The sequence below is a fragment of the Budorcas taxicolor genome, chromosome 1, assembly GCF_023091745.1.
Source record: "Budorcas taxicolor isolate Tak-1 chromosome 1, Takin1.1, whole genome shotgun sequence".
NCBI classification, from domain to species: Eukaryota; Metazoa; Chordata; class Mammalia; order Artiodactyla; family Bovidae; genus Budorcas; species Budorcas taxicolor.
Window position 1 is genome coordinate 17,412,580 of NC_068910.1, and position 24,181 is coordinate 17,436,760.

At 46.7% G+C, this 24,181-nt stretch overlaps 1 protein-coding gene and 1 non-coding gene across 2 annotated transcripts in view; one reads left to right on the forward strand and one right to left on the reverse strand.

Annotated features, from left to right (window-relative positions):
• Positions 1-3,612: 3,612 nt before the first annotated feature.
• Positions 3,613-24,181, forward strand: part of ABHD6 (abhydrolase domain containing 6, acylglycerol lipase) — a 48,675-nt gene continuing 28,106 nt past the window's right edge. Inside the window, exon 1 of the mRNA XM_052650148.1 lies at positions 3,613-3,709. The gene's annotated coding sequence lies outside the window, so the exon portion shown is untranslated. The remainder of the gene's footprint in view (positions 3,710-24,181) is intronic.
• TRNAC-ACA (transfer RNA cysteine (anticodon ACA)) lies at positions 14,980-15,051 on the reverse strand. The gene has a single exon. It is a non-coding gene; the product is annotated as a tRNA-Cys (tRNA).

Below are 24,181 nucleotides of genomic sequence, written 5' to 3' on the forward strand. Positions count from 1 at the left end.
GTGACTCCCGTCTGGGGCTCAGTATGTCTAAAACTCTGGGGAAAAAAAGCCTCTCTGAATATAGAAACTGCAGACCCTAGGAGGCCTCTGGGGCCACAAACTATGAATTAGAAGAAAGATAACTTACCATTTTTAAGGTTTTGGAGAGGAAAAAAGATTAAATGTAAGCTATAAGTGTTTTTACATGTTCAGACCCACCAAGTGAAGCTTATCGGTGGTTTCGTGGGAACTTCCAGGAAGTCATCCATAAATTTTATTCCCTTATTTATTCATTCACCCCGTCAGCAGCTGTTTGGTGAATGCTCCCTGAGCCTGAGATATGCTGATAAATGGTAAGTGAGGATTAAAGGTCAGTTTTAGTCCTTGCTGCCTCTCTGGACCTGTTCTGAGGGTGTTGAAGGACTGCTAGCTTGGAAAGACTTTGGCAGTGAAGAAAATAAGGCCAGAGAAGGTACATGGTCTTTGATGAGTAAATTGTCCCCAGAGCTCTGAGAACAGTTCCATGAAGCAGGTCTGATGCAACTCTTGAAGTCTGAGTGATGAGGTGTCCAATATGCTCCGGCCCCAGCCAGGGAGATTGTCCCATACCCTGGATGCATTCCAGCAGCCCTGACAGGCAGATTTTACAATCTTCCAGTGGCCTTGCAGATTCCTCTTTGCTACATTTCTGGTGCTTCTCATCCATGTCCCATTCTTAGAACTCAAGACCTGCCCAACTCAGCCAGGTTTTGCCAGGTTGGCAGGCCCAAGGCTGCCTTTGTGGTAGATTTTAATGGCCGAGAAAGTCCTGCTGGGTACTGATCACACCTAGGTCTGGAGCAAGAAGCAGGCAAGCCAGGGACTCAGTACAATAGGAAGACACCTCTGCTGCTGCAGCCACTGCTGCCACTGCATGTGTGCACACGCACACACACACACACACACACAAAGAGGCTCAGCACGTAGTAAGTGTTCAGTAAATATTTGTGAAATGAATGAATAAATACTTTGATGGAAGGAGCCCACAGTATAGTGTGGGTTCAAAGGGAATTTAAGGAAGGCTTCCTGGAGGAAGTAGCATTTAAATTGAGGTATGAAAAAGAGGTCCTGATGGGGGGAAAGACTGAGGGCAGAAGAAGAGGACGTCAGAGGATAGATGACTAGATGGTGTCATGGATGCAATGGACAGGAACTTGGGCAAACTTTGGAAGTTGGTGAGGGACAGAGAGGCCTGCCATGCTACAGTCCATGGGGTCACAAAGAGTCAGGCACAACTGGGCAGCTGAACAACAACATGGAAGAGAGGAAGGCGTAGCCAGGCCAAGTGGGAAAGGATGAGAGTTCTTGGCAAAGGCTGAGGTGCTAGAGTTCAGCCACAGTGCCCCTGGGGTGCTAGCAAATGCTGCTGAGGGGGTAAACTGAGGCCAGATGTTCAAAAACCTAGGCTTGGTGGCAGATAAACTAGACAGAAACAGTATTTGAGTTTTAATGGGTGATGACTTTTATACACTCCTTCCTTTTTTTTTTTTTTTTTTGCCTAGTGCGGTTTAATTGTCCTTAAAATGAAGAAATGGCCATAGTGGGGATTTAACCCATGGTGCTTGAAAAATTTATAAGATGGTCATTTTTGCACCCAAGAACTTTGGAGCTAGATGATCTAGGGTTGGGATTCCCAGTTCTGTGCTTTACAGGGCAAGTTCCTTGTCTCAGAAAAGCACAGTGCCCACCTCACAGCATCAAATGAGATGACCCACATAGGGCAGGGTTACTTTGCTTGCCTGTGAACCTGTCTGTCCCTCCAAGCCCTTCTGAGATAGAGATCTAGCCTGAGTCACTGGCGGGTGCGGTGCCCAACAATGCTAGGCACACAATAGGTGTTCAGTAAAACAGCTTGGCGGTAAAGAATCAGCCTACAAGGCAGGAGACAGGGGAGATGTAGGTTTGATCCCTGGGTTGGGAAGATCCTCTGGAGAAGGAAATGGCAACCCACTCCCAATATTCTTGCCTGGGAAGTCCCATGAACAAAGGAGCCTGGGGCGCTACAGTCCAGAGAGTTGCAAAGAGTTGGATAAAACTGAGCGACTTGAGCACGCAAATTAAACAATGCCGCAAAGGATTCTGTCATTGTATTGTGGAAGTGCGTGGCCCTTTGGGTTCCAGGCCTCCCCCAGGCCCCAGTCAAAGCTTTGGGGCTGAGGCGGGGTGACTGGGTTCTGCCACCCCTTCCCCTTCCCCGGCACTTGGGGCTGCACAGGGAACACGGAAGGCGCTCTAGGATGTCTAGAGACAGGTTGGTGGGATCAGTTCAGTTCAGTTCAGTTCAGTTGCTCAGTTGTGTCCGACCCTTTGCAACCCCATGAATTGCAGCACACCAGGCCTCCCTGTCCATCACCAACTCCCCGAGTTCACTCAAACTCACATCCATCGAGTCGGTGATACCATCCAGCCATCTCATCCTCTGTCGTCCCTTTTTCCTCCTGCCCCCGATCCCTCCCAGCATCAGAGTCTTTTCCAATGAGTCAACTCTTCGCATGAGGTGGCCAAAGTACTGAAGTTTCAGCTTTAGCATCATTCCTTCCAAAGAAATCCCAGGGCTGATCTCCTTCAGAATGGACTGGTTGGATCTCCTTGCAGTCCAAGGGACTCTCAAGAGTCTTCTCCAACACCACAGTTCAAAAGCATCAATTCTTCAGCGCTCAGCTTTCTTCACAGTCCAACTCTCGCATCCATACATGACCACTGGAAAAACCATAGCCTTGACTAGACGGACCTTTGTTGGCAAAGTAATGTCTCTGCTTTTGAATATGCTATCTAGGTTGGTCATAACTTTCCTTCCAAGTAGTAAGTGTCTTTTAATTTCATGGCTGCAATCACCATCTGCAGTGATTTTGGAGCCCCCAAAAATAAAGTCTGACACTGTTTCCACTGTTTCCCCATCTATTTCCCATGAAGTGATGGGACCAGATGCCATGATCTTCGTTTTCTGAATGTTGAGCTTTAAGTCAACTTTTTCACTCTCCTCTTTCACTTTCATCAAGAGGCCCTTTAGATCTTCTTCACTTTCTGCCATAAGGGTGGTGTCATCTGCATATCTGAGGTTATTGATATTTCTCCTGGTAATCTTGATTCCAGCCCAGCGTTTCTCATGATGGACTCTGCATATAAGTTAAATAAGCAGGGTGACAGTATACAGCCTTGATGTACTCCTTTTCCTGTTTGGAACCAGTCTGTTGTTCCCTGTCCAGTTCTAACTGTTGCTTCCTGACCTGCATATAGGTTTCTCAAGAGGCAGGTCAGGTGGTCTGGTATTCCCATCTCTCTCAGAATTTTCCACAGTTTATTGTGATCCACACAGTCAAAGGCTTTGGCATAGTCAATGAAGCAGAAATAGATGTTTTCCTGGAACTCTCTTGTTTGTGTCAAATACCAACTTTATCCTCTGGGCTTTACCTTATGGCCTGGGAATGCCGAGGAGCTAGGAGTTCTCGCCCTTGAGCCTCCAAGACTGAACGCGGCAGCCTGGGAGCAGCGCGGGGGCGGAGCCAGCTTTTCTGTCGGAGCACGTAGGCCCGCGCACCGCGCCTTTAAGGCGCCCAGCAGAGGCGGCCCTGGAGCTGAGAGCGGGTGTGGGCGGGAGCGAGAGCGCAGCTGCCGGACCTGAGCTGGGGGCCAGGACCGGGGACAGGCTTCTGGATAGCGCAGGGGTTCCAGACGGCTGAGGTCAGGTGAGGTGAGCGCCGGTCGGGGTGGGAGGCGAGGGGGGTGATGGTGCGCGTTTAGGAGGGAATATCGCCGGGCTCCCCCAGTGGCCCCATGACCTACCCTACACTTCCGAGCCCGGACTGCCTGACCTCTCTCCAGAGGGCACGATGAGAAGAAGGGTTGGAGACCTGTACCTCCCTTTTTTCTCTGTTTCCCCGCCCCAGCACCAGCCCCTGCGCTCTCCTTTCCAGCGCCTGGATGGAAAGGTTTCACATTCCTGAATCCCTGGTCCCTACTTCCGCGGGGCCGGGCTGCCTGCTGCCCTAAGCACCCGGACAAGGTGAGGACTGGTCGGGGACCTGCACGCTTTCTATTCGGCCTCCCCGCTGCTTGCACTAGCCCCTAGGCCCCCTTTCCCCAGCCCCTAGGCGCCCCCCCTCCCCAAGTACCTCGATGGTTTGGAGGCTCTTGCACCCGCGTTCCTCCCACTTTATGGGGAAGGGCTACAGCTCAGCTGCCCTGCCAGCTGCTGTCATCTGCCTCCATCCTGCCCCAGACATGTGCACCCCTCAAGACCTTTCCCAATCATAACTTACCTCCAAAAGCCTCTCAACTCTTTCTCCACCCTCTCTCAGTTCCTTTGCATCCTCTCCTCCGCTCAACCCGCCAGTCAGGTTGCTGGTCCAACCACCCCGACTGCAACGCCCGGCAACCCCGGCGTCCCCAGGTCTTCTTGGCAGTTGGAAACGCGGATTGTGTAACGCTGGCTGCAGGGCAGCTCGTGCGGGTTGTGCACCCCTGCACCCGCAGAGGAGTAGAGGAGGCCAGGCTGAGGGAGGGAGGAAGAGGTTGTAGACTGAAAGGCTGTGCCCGCAGGCCACTGTATGAATCCTTTTCTGTGCCCGCGGACTGAGTGGTTAAGAAAAGATCTCACCTCTCACTGGCCCTGAAATCCCTAATGGCAGACTCCACCTGGCTGGGGTTAAAAATAGCTTCTTATTAATAATAACTGACATACAGTAAGCAAAAACAGGGTGTCAGTCCCTTTCCTAAGCACCTTTGAAAACCTTACCTGCCGAACTCCTACCAATAGCCCCGTATGAGGTAGGTGCCTCCATTGTGCCCATTTCTTAGAGGAGAAATGAGAGGGATTCAGTGATGGGTCCCTCCCAGAACACACTGAGTCACCTCAAAGCCCCCATTCTGAACCACTGGGCTTACTTTATTGTAACTAATAAATTTTTTATCAACATTTTTTAATATAGAAAGTTAGAAATTACAGAAGTTAATAACCTGTGTCCCTAGCATAAATTAATTTTTCTAAAATTAGGTTTTCAGACCAGCAAGGGATCCTAGGTACTCTCTTTAAGAATATTGATGCCCATAGAGGAGAAAGGACTTGCATGAGGCCACAAAGCCTGAAAGTGCCAGGAGTGGGGTGCAAAACAGGTCCTGGGATGGTTAATTGGTACTTGCTGGGTTCTCTGATGGCTGCCTCAGCCCTTCAGTCTGGGATCTTGGAGACCCTGCCCACCTCCCCTTCTGCATCGTGATGTCCTTCCTTTTCTGCTTCCTTTGCTCTAACCCAAGCTAGTGAACACACATTCTACCGTTTGCTGCCTTTCTTTAGGTTGTCACCTGCTCTGGGAACGCTCTTCATGGAATCTCTAATGTCTAAACTGTCAAAAGTTCAGAAATAAAACAAGTAAAACCAAGAAATTACCAGAGTAGTAATTAGTTACTATTAAAAATTTATTGTGCACACTCCAAAAAGACAAAACCAGGAGCGTTAAAACCAAAACAGTGGAACGAGGCTCAGGGATAAACTGTTTTAAAGCAGCTTCAGTTCATTTCAGTTCAGTCTCTCAGTTGTGTCTGACTCTTTGCGACTCCGTGAACTGCAGCACGCCAGGCCTCCTTGTCCATCATCAACTCCTAGAGTTACCCAAACTCATGTCCATTGAGTCGGTGATGCCATCTAACCATCTCATCCCCTGTCGTCCCCATCTCCTGCCTTCAATCTTTCCCAACATCAGAGTCTTCAAATGAGTCAGCTCTTTGCATCAGGTGGCCAAAGTATTGGAGTTTCAGCTTCAGCATCAGTCCTTCCAATGAACACCTAGGACTGATCTCCTTTAGGATGGACTGGTTGGAACTTCTTGCCGTCCAAGGGACTCTCAAGAGTCTTCTCCAGCACCACAGTTCAAAAGCATTAATTCTTCGACGCTCAGCTTTCTTTATAGTCCAACTATCACATCCATACATGACTACCAGAAAAACCATAGCCTTGACTAGATGGACCTTTGTTGACAAAGTAATGTCTCTGCTTTTTAATATGGTATCTAGATTGGTCATAACTTTTCTTCCAAGGAGTAAGCATCTTTTAATTTCATGGCTGCAATCACCATCTGCAGTAAAGCAGCTTATATAGTGAGAAAGAAGTGGTGGTTTATTCTTTTCAGTAGTTGGTTATAATATTAGAATTTTCTTAAATAATAGGGAATTAGTCAATAGTTACCTCATAGCAACCTTGGGAAACAGTTCAGGTTTTGCTTATGATTTCTAGGGACATGAGGAAGAACTGACATAAGTGAGTCTTCCAAAATAAGTTAAATTAAGCTTTGTGTGGCTACATTAGTATCAATTGCTCAGGGAATCTTCAAGGCTGGTCTCCATTTGTTTTTGATTTAACAAAACATTACCTACCCCTTAGGGTCTAACTTGTCTGTCCCCTTGAAAACACTCCCCTGATTTCTCCCCTGCTCCCAACTAAAATCTCTTTGTAGCTGGGATCCTACCACCTTCTACTCCCATAATGGTGTTTGGAAAGTTCTGCAGCACACATCTGCCTTGTCCTCTTGGGTGTAGTCGTGCTGTTAGGATTACTAGTGTTCCCCAAGGCTCCTCTTCCCCCCTGCCTTGTGAAGCCCCAGGACAGAGAGAGAGGTCCATGGGGGATGGGCTGGTTTCTGAAGTAAGGACAAGCTCAGAATTTCTGAAGCTTGCAGCCCCAAACTCCCTTCATTGAGCTGCAGCTGATCACAGGGAGAATCACTCAGTGAGGTACTGAATATTATAACTACATGTTTGTTCATAACCCTGAGGGGTCCCACCCGAAAAATCAGAGAGTCTCAGGTCCAAATCCCACTTCTACCACTGGCTAGCTTTGTGGCTGTGGGCCAGTTACCCAGCCTCTTTGAGCCTCAGCTTCTGGTAATAATACCTATTTTGGAGAAGGCAATGGCGCCCCACTCCAGTACTCTTGCCTGGAAAATCCCATGGATGGAGGAGCCTGGTAGGCTGCAGGCCATGGGGTCGCTGAGGGTCGGACACGACTGAGCGACTTCCCTTTCACTTTTCACTTTCCTGCATTGGAGAAGGAGATGGCAACCCACTCCAGCGCTCTTGCCTGGAGAATCCCAGGGACGGGGGAGCCTGGCGGGCTGCCGTCTCTGGGGTCGCACAGAGTCGGACATGACTGAAGCGGCTTAGCAGCAGCAGCAGCAGCTAGAAGGCAGTGGTGAGGTGTAGATGAAGTAAAGCACAGGACCCAGCACATGCTGAGCACTCAGTAAGCACCTACTGGTACGGAGAGTGGCCACTACTTTGAATTACTGGAGAATTACTAACTCATTACTATATGGCTCATACTAATTTTACTTAGCGACGGATCAGGGGAGCTCAGGCCAAGAAGAGGTAAGCATTTTTTGTGCTCGGAAAGGCCTGCCTATGAGAATGTCTTCAACTGCATATCATTCGTTGCCTTTACAATGCAATAAATTTGCCTATTTTTTAAGCTTTAAAAATTTATGACCTTCTAGCTCTATGAGAATCTGTGTTACCTAGAATGAATGTGTGAATGTGATTTGTGCATTTGTAAGTGATTATGAAACTTAATGAGAAGAGGGAATAAAAAAAAACTTAGAGATGACCTTGGTTTGCAGTGTGTGTAGTTGGTTCAGGCCTATCTTGGGGTCAGAGGTTCGATTCAAAGGTTACCTTGGTTTGGAGGAAAAGAAAGCAAATGAATGCTTTATCCTAGTAGGCTAGTGAACTGCTGAGACTGTGGAAATCCACTTCCATGTGCCAGATGCTTTTCCACCTCCTAGTTATTCTGACAACTAGATCAGTCATTACAGTGGTGGTGAGTGTTCAAAAGAAGAGGCCAGGAATGTCACCTTCAAAGCTAGTGTTTGGAATTTGATGGGAAGCTAGTTCGGCAAATTAAAAAAATTTTTATTTAAAAATTTCTCCTAAATTGATTCTTTACTGGAATATGTTAGGATTCCATTTGATAATTAAAGGACTGTCAAGTTTAGATGTTGCAAGACATAAAGTCAGCACAATATTGTAGAGCCATTATCCAGCCCCCACCCAAAAAAAGACAAAGTTTTGTAAGTTTCACAGTTGTATGAAATTTAGCAGCTGTACAGCTTTTCTTTATTTCTATGACCCTGCAGGGACATAAGCACTTTTTATACTGTCCTTTACAATTAGACAGTAAAGTGTCTGCCTGCAGTGCGGGAGACCTGGGTTCGATCCCTGAGTTGGGAAGATCCCCTGGAGAAGGAAATGGCAACCCACTCCAGTACTCTTGCCTGGAAAATTCCATGGACTGAGGAGCCTGGTAGGCTACAGTCCATGGGGTCGCAAAGAGTTGGACACGACTGAGCGAGTTCACTTTCTTTCTAGCCACATATGGCTATTAAAGTTAAATTAATTCAAATTAAATAAAATGTACAATTCTGTTCTTCAGTCACACTAGCCACGTTTCAAGTGCTCATGTGCCATGTGGCCAGCAGCTACCATATTAGGCAGAGCAAACAGAGAACAAACGTTTCTTTGTTCACAGAAAGTGCTATGGAAGGGACTTCCCTGGTGGTCCAGTGATTAAGACAGCGCTTCCTACGTAGGGGGCCCTAGTTCGATCCCTGATCGGGAAATTAAGATCCCACATGCTGCATGGTGTAGCCAAAAAAAAAAAAAAAGTCCTATAGGATAGCACTCTTTAGATCTATAAGGCTATGGGAAAGTCACATGATTATGGAGTTAAATTCCCTTCTTTCTGGCAAGTCATCTGCAGGCCAAGTAATTGAGTGTGCAGAGAATGTTTTATTGTTAGGAATGAAGATGTTAACAAATCTCCTTAGCCTCATTTTGGCTAAATGGCTTGCTGGCTTTTAACAATGCCAGATTCAAAGGATGGGGGAGAAGGGAGAATCAAAGGAAATGTCTCTGGGCAGTGCATCTGGCTGCCTGTTAGAACCTTCTCTGACCTCTGCCCCAGTCAAGCTGAATCTGAATCTCTGAAGGTGGGGCCTAGGAATTCCAGGAATCTGTTTTTGTTTTTTTTTTTTTTAAGCTCCCTGGGGGTATTGTGCAGCCAGGGTTGAAAACCTGGCAAGGTATGTGTGTGGAATCTGGAAAGATGGTATGGATGACCCTATTTGCAACGCAGCAGAGAAGACACTGACAGAAAGAATAGACTTGTGGTCAGGGAGAGGGTTAGATGACTTGAGAGAATAGTATTGAAACATACAGGGCTTCCCTGATGGCTCAGATAGTCAAGAATCCACCTGCAATGCAAGAGACCTGGGTTTGATCCCTGGGTTGGGAAGATCCCCGGGTCAGGAAGATCCCCTGGAGAAGGGAACTGCTACCCACTCCAGTGTTCTGGCCTGGAGAATTCCATGGACAGAGGAGCATATACGTTCAGTTCAGTCGCTCAGTCGTCTCCGACCCTTTGCAACCCCATGGATTTCAGCACACCAGGCCTCCCTGTCCATCACCAACTCCTGGAGTTCACTCAGACTCACGTCCATCGAGTCAGTGATGCCATCCAGCCATCTCATTCTCTGTCATCCCTTCTCCTCCTGCCCCCAATCCCTCCCAGCATCAGAGTCTTTTCCAATGAGTCAACTCTTCACATGAGGTGGCCAGAGTACTGGAGTTTCAGCTTTAGCAGCGTTATCATATGCAAAATAGATAACCAGTGGGGATTTGCTGTATGATTCAGGGAACACAAAGCCTATGCTCTGTGACAGCCTGGAGGTGTGGGATGGAGAGGGAGGTGGGAGGAAGGTTTACGAGGGAGGGGACATATGTATATCTGAGGCTGGTTCATGTTGATGTATGGCAGAAACCAACTCAATATTATAAAGTAATTATCCTCCAGTTAAAAATAAAATGCAGAAAAAAAAGAACAGCTTCAAGACTGTGCCCTTAAAAAATTCCTGAGCACTGAAAGAAAATGTTTCAAAGTAGATTTGGTGAGTGACTAAAAATGTTCCTCACTGATTAACTGCGGTGATAAAGATTGGAGTTGAATGGGTTCACTTCCTGTAGAAGTGGGTCTCCACTGAGGGCAGCTTTACCCCTAGGGAGCATTTGGCACCATCTGGAGACATTTTTGCTTATCAAAACTTGGGGGCCTCTCTCCACTGGTTAGAGGCAGGGGATACTGCTCATTACTCTCACAATGCTTAGGAAGTAGATAGGAAAGCCCCTCACAACAAAGAATTAATCTGGCCCCAAATGTCATTTGTGCCATGATTGAGAAACCCTAATTGAGACATAAGGTCCCCTAGGGGCTTCCCAGATGGCGCTAGTGGTGAAGAATTTGCCTGCCAATGTGGGCGCGTGCAAGAGATGCGGGTTGGAAGATCCCCTGGAGCTTTAAAATGGCTCCTCACTCCAGTATTCTTGCCTGGAAAATCTCATGGGCAGAGGAGCCTGGTGGGCTACAGTCCCTGGGGTCACAAAGAGTTGGATACGACTTAGCAACTGAGCACACACCATCTAGAAGTAATTTTTGCAAACCAAAGTCTTCCTTAACCATGGAGATAGTCCCCGCTTCAAGAAAGATCACGATATTCTCCTAAACTAGACCTTTGGAAACGCTCTTGCTCACATGTTCAGTCCCAGAAGCCTTGTAGCATGTTGTTGCCCGCCTTGGATGCGTTTCCAGCTGTTCCAGGGAAACTGCTGATTCAGGAAAACAGTACTGCCTGCAGAAGGTATGAGCAGAGGTGCTTACAGGGCTGAAGGTTGAGATCCTCTTCTTGTAAAATGTTCACCCAGAGTGACAGCAGCCTTGCTCAGGTGGTTTTCCAGAAGCTGTGGCTCTTGGCTGCTGGTGTTGGGTATCTGCCTCGTGTTACACCCAGAAGAGGATTCAAGCCTGATATGTGATGAAGTTTGGGAACTGAGCTATGGGCTAGACTCTGGGAATATAAAAATAGTGATAGAGAGCTGCCTACCAATGAAGCATCTGTGCAGACCTGGGCACAGCAGCCGTGCAGGGTGATGGAGGTGTATTTCTGAACACAAGTTCATGTGCACGATACACAGTGCAGACAGACACACCGAAATGGTGGAGTCTGGAGCAGAGTACATGTGTTGCAGGGCCAAGCAAAGGGGGCAGGTTACTCCCCCTGGTAGTTTGCCTTTTTACAAGGCAAATTAGGGCTGAGGGCTGCAGGCTTTGTGGCTTTCTTCTGCTTGGTTGGTGGTGAGGTAAAAGCTGTGCTCCAGGAATCTTACACTCAGCCTGAAGTTACCATCCTCAGTCTGGGTGGGAGCCTTAGTTCCTACAGAAGAGATCCAAGATAGTGTTCTGTGTGTTCCTTGAGGAGGAACCAGGACCCTGCCCTAAGGCTGAACTTTTCTTTCTCTTACTCCCCTGTTTCTGCAACCTCTCTCTTCCCTGATTAGCAACTGTTTGAATCTGCCCTGTGGAACTCAGGGAAAGTCAAGGAGGTTGAATGAAACCTATTTCCTATAAATAAGGAGGGCGCACAGAAAGGCTTTTGTGCCCAGGAGGGCCCCATAGGGTCCTGCTTGGTTTCAGTGGCACGGCTGTCTAGCTCCTTCCAGGAGAGCAGACCAGTGCTTCCCAGCTGTGCAGCAAGTACTCAACACCCTCCAGTCCCTGCTTTGAGCAGTCTCCATGCATCATTTGATTTTGTCCCCACACTGAGGCTCCAAGAGGTTCTGTGACTTGCCGAGGTCCCAAAGCTGGTAGTGACAGAGCAGAGATGTGAACGTAGGTTATGGAACTGCACAGCTGACCCTCAGAGAAGCATTTACAGGTGGGGTGGTCCCAGGTGGCTCAGTGGTAAAGAATCCACCTGCCAAGTAGGAATAGGAGTTCGATCCCTGGGTTGGGAAGATGCCCTGCAGGAGGAAATGGCAGCTCATTCCAGTATTCTTGCCTGAGAAATCCCATGGACAGAGGAGCCCGGTGAGCTGCAGTCCATGAGGTCACAAAACAGTCAGACACGACTGAGCAACTGAACAACACCACAGTGTTTTCCTAGCCAAGACTTGAAGGATATAACCTCAAGTCCCCCAAGCAGCGGTGTGCTGGGGATAGGGGAGCCACTGTGCGGAAGCCCTGGGGGTGTGAAGGAGCATGCCGTGTCAGGATTGTAGATCTTTCAGGAAAATAGGGGGCAGAATACAAGAGGATGACATGTGAAGGATGGGCAGGCTCCAACTTGTCCATGGCCTTCTGTGTCACGCTGTGGGCCACCGTGAGCCACCAGTGGAGTGGGGCAGAGGACGAGAAGAGCTGTGTGCCATTGGGCAGCTTGCTTAAGCTGCCTGGGTCTCAGCTGCCCCTCTGAACTGGAGTCTCTAAAGCTACTCTGATGAGGAATGCTTGTTTTGTTAGTGACCATAATGAAGAGAGTGAAGGAATGGCCCGCAGTGGTGCTGGTGGGGCAGTGCTGTGACTCATGGCTTGCCCGTTTGTCATTTGGTAGTATACTAAGTGCCCACCGAGGGATGGCCTGGTGACGCTAAAGTGCCATGGCACGTGCAGAGATGTAGTAAGACTTGTCTTCAAGGAGCTTGCAGCCTAGTGCAGGGTGCAGCCAGTGTTTTCGTATTACAGTAAAAGACAGATCACAAATTCTTGTTGGCATGGAGAAGGAAGTCAAGGTTACCGACGGCTGGGGGACTGAGGGAAGGTTAACTGAAGCAGACCACGCCTAGTTCTGCCAGAATGATTTGTCAGGAGAAATGGGGGTAGATAGAGTGTATAGTTCAGATCAACAGAAAATGGGGAAGTGGAGAAAAATACAAAGCTAGTTCAGGTGCCCCCACCAGAGGGTCAGATTATCAGCCTATCTGGTAACGAATTCCCCGGAGTTTCCAGGTTTTAGGGGGAATGTGGCGGTTATAACAGGAATATATCCACTGATGTACTTGCCACTTACACACTTGGGTCCCACCCCATCATGCCTCCTCTCTTTTTAACCCTGGCGTCCAGCCAGGCTCCTGGAGCATCCATGTCTTGGTTATCTGTCCCTTCCAAGACATAAGGGCATTTTACAAATATGAGACCTTAGAAAGTGAAATTATAACTCTTGACAGAGACAGAATTTCATGAAATCACAGCAGGGGATGTTGGGGGGCTGCTTGACTGACGTGTGGAGATTGTAATGGGTGGGAGTCTGGCAATGTGAGACCTGTTAACTGATGAAGAGAAGGGAGGGGGACTTGAAGCTCAAAGGATTGGGAAGCCTTTGGGAAAGCTGTCAGTAAAATATTTTTGCAAAAATGTCCCCTGAATGATAGCACTGTGACAACAAGATGTTAAGTGGAAGGACTTAGCGTACCCTTAGGGCAGTCCGCATGAGATTCATTCTTTGTTCCAAGAATTAGCATAGGCGGCAGTTATTTTGTTCCATATTTGCTTTTGATCTTAGAACTGACAGCTTTTGATTTTTACTTATTTGGATAGAGTTCTAAACAAAACTGTGTTTTATTCTTACCTATGAAGTTTTTTTCTGATGCTGATTTTCCCGAGTTACAGAGATCTCTGAGGAAGAGCTTCTGGTTAAGGAAGGTAGGGACCAGCTCACAAAGGGCTCTGAATGCTGGACCTCGTGCTGAAAGCCAGAAATCTTATCCTGATCAAAGTGCTGGCTGTTTATAAGAGAGCTCCTTTTTGTCTCACACCAGCTTTGTCCCTGCAGTTAGAAAATACTGTAGACCAACTTCCCTCCTTTAGAAATGTCAGAACCCTCTGTAATCTCCTTGCTTTTCCTTTCTTTAAGCAATAGTCTTTTCAGCTTGCTTTTTGTTTGGAGGATGGTTGTTTTACAGTGTTGTGTTGCTTTCTGACATACAACAACTCAAATCAGTCATAACTGTATATGCCCTCCCTCTAAAGCCTCCCTCCCATTCCCACCCTGCTTTTCCTTTTGACTTCAGGGCACAGCTTCAAGAAATGCGAGAGTGTTTGGGGGCTCTGAGGTTCTATTTCAGGCCTCTGCCACTGCATACCCATATAGAGGGCTATTTTAATTTCTTTTAGTCATATGAAAGATAGTCACTTCTGTGATGCTCTATCTAGCACTTTACCTCTGAGAACTGACCTCAGCCAATGACAGTGCATACACTGGCACTAATTCGTAGAGAAGTGTTTGAATGAAAGCTTGTTCCAGGCTCTCCCAGAGCCTGATGACTTGGATCCTTAGAGGTAAAGGATCAAGTAGCTTTTGGCTTCTCTTTTATCCAGTGGGAGACTGGCTTGTATCCCTGTAGGGTTGCCTGGCGTAAAGCATGGTTTCAGGCAGGCGTTTATTTCAGGCTGTCGCCGCAGCTGCATCTTTGACCCCAGAGGCTAATGCTTTGAAGGTGCTGGGCTAGCTCCCGGCACATGGTGCATGCTTCATCGCCTTGTCTCTTTGCCAGTACGATGTTTTAGAAGATACACTGCAGGGTATATAAACTACCTGCCTTCCAGCTGAGCCCCTGATTGATCTGCCAGCCTCTCCTCTGGCTGTGTCCCTTCTCCCGAGGATTGACTAGCAGGATTTTCCAGTTCTCTGATCCTCTGTCCACAGGCCCTGCCTGGCTTGGCCAAGTTTCCTTGGCCATAGTGCTGCCCTAGGTGGTAGAAGCAGGGGAGAGGGCCATGGGCTTGGATGGTTCTTAAAGCAAAAGCCCCCATGGGGAATCAGGTGCTAGTGATTTGGTATAAAGCAAGGCAGAGTGAATCCTCTTATCAATACCTTTCCCAGAACTATAAAGGAGATAGAATTTCTATAACTGTTGAGCATGTGAAATGTGACTAGTGCAGCTAAAGAACTGATTTTTACATTTTACTCAGTTTTGATCAGTTTAAATTTAAACAGCCACCATGGCTACTGTATAGTGAAAAGTGAAGTCGCTCAGTTGTGTCCGACTCTACAACCCCATGGACTGTAGCCTACCAGGCTCCTCCGTCCATGGGATTTTCCAGGCAAGAATACTGGAGTGGGTTGCCGTTTCCTTCTCCAGGGGATCTTCCCAACCCAGGGATTGAACCCGGGTCTCCTGCATTGTAGGCAGACGCTTTACCATCTGAGCCACCAGGGAAGTATGGCTACTGTATAATATAGACCATTGCATTTGAGGAGTTTATATTTTATATTTTATTTTTTTAAGTTGTTTATTCTTGGCTGTGCCGAGTCTTTGTCTCTGTGTGGCTCTTCTCTAGTTGCAGTGAGCACTGCTCTTTAGTTGGGGTGCACAGTCTTACTGTGGTGGCTTCTCTTGTTGCACACAAGCTCTGGGGGTGCAGGCTGCAGTAGTTGCTGCACATGGAGTGAGTAGCTGTGGCTCCCGGGTTCTGGAGCACAGACTCAATAGCTGTGGTGCACGGGCTTAGTTGATCCAGGGGCTGCAGGGATCTTCCCAGACCAGGGATCAAACCTGAGATCCCTGCAGGGATCTCCTGCATTGGCAGCGGAATTCTTTACCACAGAGCCACCATGGAAGCCCTATGTTGTATTTTTTAATTATAGAGGGAAAACTGTTTACACACACATGGTGGCAACTCAAGAGGTATGGTTCATATCAATGAACAGTCTCCCTCATCTCTGCCCCTAGCCTCTCAACTTCCCTTCCCAGCCCCACTCGTATGATTCTCAGCTGCTTCTGCATCCATTCAGAAACATCTTACACATACATAAGCAATAACACACATATTTTTCTCTCTTTCTCACAAGGCAAGAGATGTTATTCTACCCATTCTCTTCTGTTCCTTGCTTTTTAAAGTTAACAATGTACGTTGGAGGTCATTACCCATAGAGACAAATGGAACTGACAGCTTCCCTGGTGGCTTAGGCAGTAAAGTGTCTGCCTGCAATGCAGGAGACCTGGATTCGATCCCTGGGTTGGGAAGAGCCCCTGGAAAAGGAAATGGCAACCCACTCCAGTACTCCCACCTGGAAAATCCCAAGGATGGAGGAGCCCAGTCAAAGAGGTCGCAAAGAGTCAGACGTGACTGAGCGACTTCACTTCACTTCACTTCATTATTTTAATGGCTTATATATATAATTATGTTTTGGAAGTGCTCAGCCTGTTTATTTCACTTTATGCCCAACCTATAATATGTCATGGCTTATATTAATTTTATTTGCACTTAATGGCTATACACTATAACTTGTTTATAAAGTTGTACCATCATTTACTTAACATGTCCCTTATGAGTGGGCATGCAAGTTCCAGGTTTTTTTAACATGATAAGTAATACTATAACAAATAACCCTGCACAAACTTATTCTCACATATGTTCAGGTATGATTATAAATAAGTTCCTGGAAATTAGAGATGATTTGATCAAAGGTGTGTGTATTTTACGTTGCTGCAGGTTTTGCCAAAGTGCCATCTGTAGATTTTGTTAAGTCACTCAGTCGTGTCCAACTCTTTGTGACCCCTTGGACTGTAGCCCGCCAGGCTTCTCTGTCTGTGGACTTCTCCAGGCAAGAATACTGGAGTGGGTTGCCATTTCCTTCTCCAGGGGATCTTCCCAACCCAGGGATCGAACCTGGGTCTCCTGCATTGCAGGCAGATGCTTTATCCTCTGAGCCGCCAGGGAAGACTTTGTTGATGGGAATGTAAATTTATATGTTGCTGAGGGCAATCCCACAGCCCCAGCTACACTGTTTGTTGTTACACTTTTTGTTGTTCACCAATATGGTAAACAGCTATCACCATCACCTTGGAGGTTTAATTTGTGTTTCTCTTGTAAATAAAATTAAGATTGAGCATCTTTTCAGCTAAGAGTCATTTGTATTTCCTTCCTGTTCAATTATCTTTTCAAATCATTTGCCCATTTTATTGGATTTTGTTCTTTTCATTGATTTGTAGGAACCCTTTATTAGTCTGTTGCCTAATATGTATCAACAGATTTTAATCTCGTTCATGCTATCCCTTTCCATGTGTCATTTTAAAAGATTTTTATGCAGTCAGCTTATTAATATTTATGTTATGGCCCCTAGGTTTTATATCTTACTGAGGAAGATTTTTCCAGAGTTCTCATGTTTTCTTTTAGAACTTTCATACTTTTTTTTCCCCTTATGTTTAACTCTTTGATCCCTTTGGAATAATTCAGGGGTTTTGTGGATTTACTTTCCATTACCCATCTGCCTGTCTCCTCATTTTTCTTCTGTGGTGTCTTGGCCAGCATCTCTGTACTGTCCAGCCCTGCTTTTGAGCTTTGAAGTCCCCCCTTGTTAGCCACTCTAGTAGAAATATTGTATTCATTTGCCCATTGGGTGCCAGCTTCTTCTCTTTTCTTTCTGAGTAGAGCTTTTAGGTAACCCTAACCCCAGACAGTTTTCCGACAAAGGTCTGTCTAGTCAAAGCTATGGTTTTTCCAGTAGTCATGTATGGATATGAGAGTTGGACTATAAAGAAAGCTGAGTGCCACAGAATTGATGCTTTTGAACTGTGTATGTTGGAGACTTGAGAGTTCCTTGGATGGCAAGGAAATCCAACCAGTCCATTCTAAAGGAAATCAGTCCTGAATATTCATTGGAAGGACTGATGCTGAAGCTGAAACTTCAATAGTCTGGCCACCTGATGTAAAGAACTGACTCAGTTGAAAAGACCCTGATGCTGGGAAAGATTGAAGGCAGGAGGAGAAGGAGATGACAGAGGATGAGATGGTTGAATGGCATCACCAACTCGATGGACATGAGGTTGAGCAAGCTCCGGGAGTTGGTGATGGACAGGGAATCCTAGCGTGCTGCAGTCCATGGGGTTGCGAAGAGCCGAACATGACTGAGCAACTGAACTAAACTGAACCCCAGACAGAGAGGGGAATTATAATCTTTATTTGAAGGTCTTAGTTAAGTTTGAAGCCTCCAGAAGCCCTTTCACCCAAGCATGCCTGTTTCCCTTATTGCCTCTCTCATTTGTGCAGCATAGTATCACCAGCTCAGTCCCAAACTTCATTCCCATCACGAAATACTTCTTCAACTTTCCTGCCCTCCTGGTTAGGCTTTTTATCTCACATGCCCTGCCTGCCCTTTGTGCAGGTTGCTTAACTGGGGGAAGTGACCCGAACCAGAGGCAACTTTAAAACCATAGGATATTTGCACTTTGCCTTTGCAAAGGAGGAAAGGCTCCGCCTCAAGTGAGGCTGGCATTATTGCTGACTGTTAGCACTTAATTCATATTCTCTGATATGATTTAATGCTTTGTCATTTTCTTACTTGTGATTCCAGAGTCTCCTTTTCAGCTTCTGCCAGAGCCAGTAGCAGTTGGGAAAGAAGGCTGTGCTCTTTGAAGAGTGAGTATGGATTTTTCACATCTTAGATTGCAAAAAAAGAAAACAGCCCTTAATGTGATGGGAGCTACTCTGTAAGCTCCCTGGCAAACTTCTGCAGGCCAGCCTGTTAGCAGGTGGGGTGTTCGCCGGTTGAGCAGGTCTGGTGGGAGTGGACTGGAACCAATAACCTGGCAAACTTCTGCAGGCCAGCCTGTTTGTTAGCAGGTGGGGTGTTCGCTGGTTGAGTAGGTCTGGTGGGACTGGACTGGAACCAAAAATTTTTTGTTTTGTTTTTCTTTTTCTGGCTGAGCTGGGTCTTCATTGCTGTGCACAGCCTTAGTTGCTCTAAAGCATGTGAAATCCTCCCAGACCGGGGATCGAATCTGTGTCCTCTGCATCGGCAGACAGATTCTTACCAACTGTACCCACAAGGAAGTTCCACCCTGAATAGTTTTAAAGCTCAAGATACGTATCCAACCCTCACCCCCCACTCCTCTCTCAGATACTGTGCTGGGAGCAGGGCTCTGAGTCTGAAGGGAGTCAGAAGACCTGGGCCTCTGGGCAGCAGGATGCTTCCCTGGGGAGTGTAACACTTGAATCAGTCCTGAAGGCAGAGAGGAGTTCATCAGGGGGGCGGGACAGGAGAGCACTTGCCCCACACGAAGTGGGCAGCATGAGAAAGACGAGGCCTGAGGCTCTGTAGGTGCAAACAGAGGTGTGAGGCCAGAAAGTTGAGTTGGGATCAAAAGGGTGGTCAGCATTTACACTAGACAAGAGGCCCCAGTCTCTGGTGTGGACTACGAAGATTCTTCTGGCAGCTGGTAACAACTGAATGGGGTATGACAGAACAGCCTTCACAGAAATGGGAGCAAGGAGAGATGAGGACCCAGGCCTGGTGGGGTAGTTGAGGGAACTGGGATCTGACTCATGAACTCTCATATCTGTTGGGAATGTTTCCTCCCTTGAGACATTCCTAGTAAATGTTAAGACAAAGGAATTGGTTGTAAGGGGCTTTCAGGGCTGTAACCCCCATAAAACTGTGCTGTCCAACACATTAGCTGTTATTCATATGTGACTCTCAAGGATTTAAGGATGTGATAGACGTGACTGAAGGACTGAATTTTGAATTTTATTTACTTAATTTGAATGTAAATAGCCACATATAAACAGTGCATTTTGTCTAGACTCAGATGAGTTGGCTTCAGTGCTGGCACCTCCTGGCCATCGCATGACAGGAGTGATGAGAAAGGAGGAAGAGTGAAAGATACATCAGTCTGGGAGGCCAGACTGGTGGGGACACTGTCGGCAGAAATCAGCAAGTCGGGAAAAGGCGAAGAGATGCCCCTGAGACACTGTAGGACTTTTGCATCGTGGAGATAGTCAAGCAGGCTTTTGGAAAAGTCTGGAAGGAGGTTCTGGCAAGAAATGTTGACTTTTTGCATTTCCTGGTAGTAGTGGAGGGTGAGATATGGTGAGGTCTTCAATGGAGACAATGAAGAGTGTATCGTGGGAGTATTCAGCACGGAGAGTAAGGAGAGCATCATGGGAATATCCAGGGGAGAGAGGGAGCAGAGAGGAACCAGGCCAGGCGTGCTCATAGCCACGGCTTGTTTATACATCAGGGCTGTCAGGGCTGCAGAGCGCCGAGGGAGAGTGGGCTTAGCCGGAGTGAAGGGGGGACGAGGCCAGGAGGAGAAAGGTGAGCATCTCACGGCAGTAATCCTAGCGTCACGCCACGCTTTCAGTGATGGACTGGACAAGCTTAACTGCTTCCTTGGAATGTTCCGTGTGGTTTTCCTCCTTAGTGGAGAAGATAGATATGACAAGGAGTGTGAACTGCTCGTGTCTCTAATTATTTTCTCTCTTCAGTCCTGGGACTTCCACACAAGAGAGTCTTAGTGCCCTGGTGTGTTTTTTTTTTAGCTATTGATCATTACTGATAGTTTTGAGAAACTGGTTTATCTTTACAAGAGTCTAGTTTCAGAAATTAGTGTTGGGTAGATGTAATAATGTTTAATAGCTGGGATTTTATACTCAGATTTCAAGAGTATATTCTTTGGAAAGAATTTTCATATTACAGAGTTAAAAAAAATTATAAGCAGCACTGGTTAGTTTTTAAAAGACACCAGCAAGAATAAAGTGATAACTTGTTAACTTGTAAAGTTAGTGTGTTACTTGCTCTCAAAATACTTCTGGAGAAGCACAAAGAATGTTGAAGGGGACAGTGAACTCCGTGCCTTTTGTGTAATTGATGTGCAATAATAACCTGCTTAGTAAGTGCTGAGAGAAGGCAGAGAACCAGACACACCTACAGGACTGGACTGAAGTGCAGCCCATCCCGCGCACCAGTCAGGTGACCTCGGGGGCACTTGTTAACTTCTTTAGTCTTTATTCCTCCATGTGAAGGTGGAGAAGGGCTTCCTGCTCCCAGCACTGTGGGGGTAACATGAGAGGCTGTCTAGGAACCATCTGCACAGAGCCTGGTGTGCGATGGTCACTCAGTACTGGAGGCCGTTGCTCCTCTGTCTTTGGCTGCGGTGGGTGTGGCCATGGTCATTATTTTTGCTATTTTGTGGTTGTTCAATCGCTCAGTCATGTTCCAGCTCTTTGCGACCCCATGGACTGCAGCACACCAGGCTTCCCTGTCCATCACCAACTCCTGGAGCTTGCTCAAACTCATGTCCTTTGAGTTGGTGATGCCATCCAACCATGTCATCCTCTTTCAGGGGACTTCTCTTCCTGCCTTCAAGCTTTCCCAGCATCAGGGTCTTTTCCAGTGAGTCAGTACTTCGCATCTGGTGGCTAAAGTATTTTTGCTATAGTTTTTACAAAATAATCCTCTTTTTGAAGAGACCAGGACGTTAGTTTGTCAAGTCTGATGGACTATGAGTAAATGTCTAGGAAAAGGCAAGATTCTGTGAAAGTGTTTTATATTCTGTTTGGAATTTTGCTTTATATCTTAAGATTTAACGTGTCAGAACTCAGAAGGACGGGTTTTAAAGGTCAGTGAGTATGTTAAAAGACAACTGTGACGCATTACACCTAACCTCTCACCCCAGACTAAACTTGGGAACTTGAGTCTTATCTGAGTCTGATTAATATTTGTCCCTGCATTCAGAGATAAAGGCCCCAAATGCACAGCTTAGATGATACCAGGGGAAGGCCATGTGGCAAGCTCAGGTCTCTGGGTGAGAGTGTGTTACCCTCCCTCGTGCCATAAAGGTGGCCTCTCCTTCCTGACGTCCCTCATTTCAGACTGTGCTGCAGAGCTGCTAAAGTCACTGTCTTTAAGTGTTGGGAGCCTCACCTGATGCACCAGATATGTAAAATGGGTGCATTTTTCTTTTTCAATCTATTCAAGCATTGTCAAACACTCAAACATTACCAAGCACCAAGTATTAATATTTCCCAGATACTGTTTTAGGTTCCAGGGAAAATGTAACAGGGAATAAGATTCTTGTGCTAGGCAAGCCAGATCCTAGTCTTCAGTTATCTGGCATAATTTCAGAAGTGTTTTAAGTCACCAGAGTAGGAAAAGACAGAAAAAGTGTTTTGGGTGAATGTTCTCATTATTAGATGAGGAAACCAAGGTCTCACAGTCAGTGTGTGGAAGGGCCAGCCTGAGCGGCCCGCCCCCAACCTGTCCATCACTCCCCTGGCAGCCATTCATCTGTCACCACCAAGATGTTCACCAGATCCAGTATCACCTAGTTGGCATTTTTCTTTAAATTAGTTCCTCCTTTTAAATTAATTTGCATCACTACCATAAATTGAAAATATTCATAAAAATCAACACAAAAAAACAGTGTTATTAAATAGCTAGGTACTGTTCCCTGCAGGAGGCTCAGGGGTTAGATAGCTATTTAATAACTACCCTCAGAGTTTCTTTTTGACCTAAGCAAGGTGGGAAAAGAACTGAAAACAAAGATGACTTTCTCAGGTTGAATGGGAGTGTCGCCTGGTGTCAGATAGCCTGAGCGCTCTGCTGCCTGAAGTCATCTTGTGAGCGTCTGCTGCGTGGGCCCTGCGCTTAGCGACGCCCCATGTTCTACCCATTAGTTGATGTTCCGTCATTGGTGATTCCAGGCTCATAAGGCTTCAGTTTTTCTGTGCGCAGCTTCCCCTTTGGGCATATAGAGCTTCCTGTGAAAAAACCCCAGCAGGGTAGGCAGCTGCTTTTTTTGTTGATGTTTAATTTTTTTTCTAGGCAGCTGCCTTTTTAAAGACAAGTCCTTTGTCAGATGAAGGATGTCATAGAGGTAGGAATAATAGCCAGACCTGTATAGACACCTCAGAAAACATTAGTGTCTTCACTCAGGGCCTGGCTGTATTTGACCTCATCAGGGAAAGTGCGCAGGATTCTCTGTAATAAGTCCAAGACTTGTTAAATTGATGCTGCTCTGCAAAATCTCCTTAGCAAAGACTTTATTCTACCATTGAATGCAGAATGGAGCCAGATCGAACCTTCCCCAAACTGACTGTGACATCTGTAGCAGGCGCTGATGAATGCCGTGAGGTTTGTTTTTTTTTTTTTTTATAAGGTTTCTTTTTGATGATCATGCCTTCAGGTTGGGGCTCCCATCTCCAGTGTCAGAGTTGGTGACATAATATGGCTTTGGGCATAAAATGTTCTAATTCCTAGTCTAAAAGAGCATCATGTAATTAACTTTCTGCAGCTCAGGAATCAGAATTCATGGTGACCCTCAGCACTCTTATGTGATGAAGAAAAGTCCTCTTGAATCTGACAGCCCCCATCTTCATCAACTGTTTTGTGACCCACAGTCTTCAACCAGATCTGTAAAATTCCCTTCACTCTGCCATAAATTTGCTTACCCCTTGACAGTGAGGCCTTTTTAACATCATAAATTGTACCCAGCATTAAATAGGTGACTCCTCTTGGGAGTTTTGTAATTTTTGAAAGAGAAAATAGTCAGCGTCATTGGGGATGGCTGTCCCTAAAACAAACAGGATTGAACCCACTTTGTAACTTTGACTGTTATTAATTCATTTGTACCTTATTTGAGTCCTGTGCTATTCTAGGCACTGAGAACACCCATGTAGCATTATTCCTATCCTCAAGGAGCTCTGGTTCTAGGAAGAGAACGAGGCCAGTGAGTGCTATAAGTGGGCTGGAAAAAAGCTGTTTACAGTGACTGAGAAACTGAGGGAAGAGTTGAACCAGAAACAAAGACAGTGCTCATGCCACTGAGAAGGCAGCAGCTTTCATTGCCGTAGACTCAGGGCTGTCCTTAGATAGCGTGTGTGTGGAACTGAAAGGACCATATGCAGATGCCTCTGCCCCCCACTCTGGACTAAGGAGCTTGTTTCACCGAGCCTCTCACAAGAGACCAAACATCTAAATGGAGACATCACATCTTCATGAAGAAATCTGGAGCAATGAATGTGGTTATTTAACAGCAAAGATGTTACAAAATCTGAGGAAAGGACACACACACACACACAAAAAATGGTCAGAGAGTGTGGAGTTAGGAGCAAAGAGAGTGGATCCAAGTCAGTAATCTGTTACTCAGCCTCTCTGTGCCTTTGTTGCCTCAGCCTGCTCAGTTCAGTTCAGGTCAGTCGCTCAGTCGTGTCCGACTCTTTGCCACCCCATGAATCGCAGCACGCCAGGCCTCCCTGTCCATCACCAACTCCTGGAGTTTACCCACACCCATGTCCGTCAAGTTGGTGATGCCATCTAGCCATCTCATCCTCTGTCGTCCCCTTCTCCTGCTGCCCCCAGTCCCTCCTAGCATCAGAATCTTTTCCAATGAGTCAACTCTTCACATGAGGTGGCCAAAGTTTTGGAGTTTCAGCTTCAACATCAGTCCTTCCAATGAACACCCAGGACCGATTTCCCTTAGGATGGACTGGTTGGATCTCCTTGCAGTCCAAGGGACTCTCAAGAGTCTTCTCCAACACCACAGTTCAAAAGCATCAATTCTTCGG